This window comes from Babylonia areolata, chromosome 18 (genome assembly GCF_041734735.1).
Source record: "Babylonia areolata isolate BAREFJ2019XMU chromosome 18, ASM4173473v1, whole genome shotgun sequence".
NCBI lineage: Eukaryota > Metazoa > Mollusca > Gastropoda > Neogastropoda > Buccinidae > Babylonia > Babylonia areolata.
Window position 1 is genome coordinate 42031974 of NC_134893.1, and position 2500 is coordinate 42034473.

The following is a 2500-nucleotide window of genomic DNA, read 5'->3' on the forward strand; positions in this document are numbered from 1 at the left end:
AAGGACTGATAACATTGCGTTATTCTTTGTGTGTGTATGTATGTGTGTGTGTATGTGTGTGTGGTTGTGTGTGTGTGTGTGTGTGTGTGTGTGTGTGTGTGTGGAGGGGTATGTGTTTGTGTGTGTGTGTGTGACTGTGTGTTTGTGTGTGTGTATGTGTTCGTAAGTGAATATGTAGCAGCAGCAGCAGCAGCAGCAGTAGCAGTAGCAGTAGTAGTAGTAGTAGTCTTAATCTTAACATCTTTCCGCATTAAGTGATAGTAGACGGAAATTGAGTAAGCGAGAAAGCGAGAAAGCGAGAGAAAAAGAGTGCACGCGCGCGCGCGCGCGCGCGCGTATTTGTGTATGTGTGTGTTTGTGTGTATGTTTATATGTTTGTGTTCGCTCGCGCGGTTGTGTGTATGTGTTCCTCTGTGTGTGTGTGTGTGTGTGTGTGTGTGTGTGTGTGTGTGTGCGTGCGTGCGTGCGTGCGTGCGTGCGTGTGTGTGTGTGTGTGTGTGTGTGATATTGTTTGTGCACGCGGTTTGTGACCGCTCACCCACGTGTGTGAATGCCTTGTGGCACACACAGGCAGACACGTTGACAAGCAAAGCAAAGAAAGAAAAAAAAAGGGGGGGGAATAACTGTACGCTGACTGTGAAAGGCAAGCCCTCAACTCAGATGAAAGATAGAGAGAAAAATGTTAAAGGTCCTATATACTGCGGCCATCGGGATTAGAGAGTGAATCCACATCCACTTTGTCAAGGGCTCGGCACTGACAGGAAGGCGGAAGCCCCGATCCTCACCTTCCGCCGATTCAACATTCCCCCAAACCGGAAGTCAAGTACCCATACACCTAGCTAGGGTGAATAAATCGTTAAATCATTACCCCCCACTTCCTCACCACAACCAACACCCCACCCCCAGATTCCCTAAGGACACAACACCATACCGAAACGGGGGCCACGAACTCTGATCACTGGTGAACACTGGATTGGAAGTCCAACGCCCAACTGACCCTGTCACAGCGCTCCGCCCCAACCCCCCCACCCCACCCCACCCCACCCAACTGTGATAGACAGTCTGCAATTAACCTGTCAGTGGGTTCCCGGGGCACCCTGCCCACATACCCGACGTGCCCCATAACACCGCGGGGGTCCCTCCCCCCCCCCCACTCACACCCCTCCGCCCCTCCCCCCTCTGTAATTTCCCGGTCTGGGAGCTCAGGTTTGACTCTGGGTCGTGTTTTTTTTGTTTGGTTTGGTTTTTGTTTTTTTTGTTTTTTTGTTGTTTTTTTTGTTGTTTTTTAATTCAAGATTTAACGCGATGATTGCAGAGACAACCCACGAGCGCTCATTTTCAGGTATTGATTTGTTGACCCAGTTCTTTTTCAACTCGTTCGTTTATAGGGATGGAGATTCACAGATCAGAAACTGGAGGCAGCTTCAGTTATTTTTCTTTAATTTATCGTGTTTGTGTGTGTGTGTGTGTGTGTGTGTGTGTGTGTGTGTGTGTGTGTGTGTGTGTGTGTGTGTGTGTGTGTGTGTGTGTGTGTGTGCGTAATAATTTGAAATGTTTTAGAAAATACATTGATAAATTTCTTAAAAAATAGGCCTCGATTCAAATTGAATGGTTAATCTCTGTAGCGATCTCTAAAGCCGGTGAAGTGAAGTGAAAATACATCAGGGATAAGAGGAGCTCGAACACAGGCAACAAATGCATTGTACAAATCCCCCCTCTCTCTCTCTCTCTCTCTCTCTCTCTCTCTCTCTCTCTCTCTCTCTCATCATCATCATCATCATCATCATCATCATCATCATCATCTCCCCTCCCCCTCTCTCTCCCTCTCACCCCTCATTCTCCCTCCCTTCCCTTTTCTCTCCCTTCCTCCCTCTTTCTTCCTTGCCCCTCTCCCTCTCCTCCCAGCCCCTGTCCCTCCGTCCCTCCTCCATCTCCCCCAACCCTCTCTCTCCTTCTGTACGAATCTGACATGCACACACTAGAAAAAAGTATTCTCACCTCCTCCCCCCCCCCCCCCCCCCCCCGCTAGACCTCAAGTGGTGGTGTGGGTGCCATTCTTTTGGAGGAAGCGATAAATGATATGTGGGACACGCACGTAGCGTCGCTAGTCATGCCTTATTATAGGACCACTTCAACTAGAGCCCAAGAGATGACACGCATCAGGCAGGAAGGAACAGAGCTGCTTGAAGGACACCGTCAACCTCCATGCAGTCTGTTCTCAAGACAAAGGGGCGGCCCTATTTTTTTTTTTTTTTTATCTCCTTTGCTTCCGGGAGTTGAAGAGATACGCTGACAGCAGGGTGTGTGTGGGGAGGCGAGGGGGAAGGGGGTGAGGGAAGGGGGAGGTCCACACCCACAGGAGCGCAGTTCACTCATGATTCATCCAAGTCAGCATGATTCAAATGCACACTAAAATTGCTGCACTCAAGGTCTGATCAGCGCGTTAGGGTTTTTGCGAAGTTCAGGCATCTGATGCCTTTCTTTTAACTCACTCAGTACG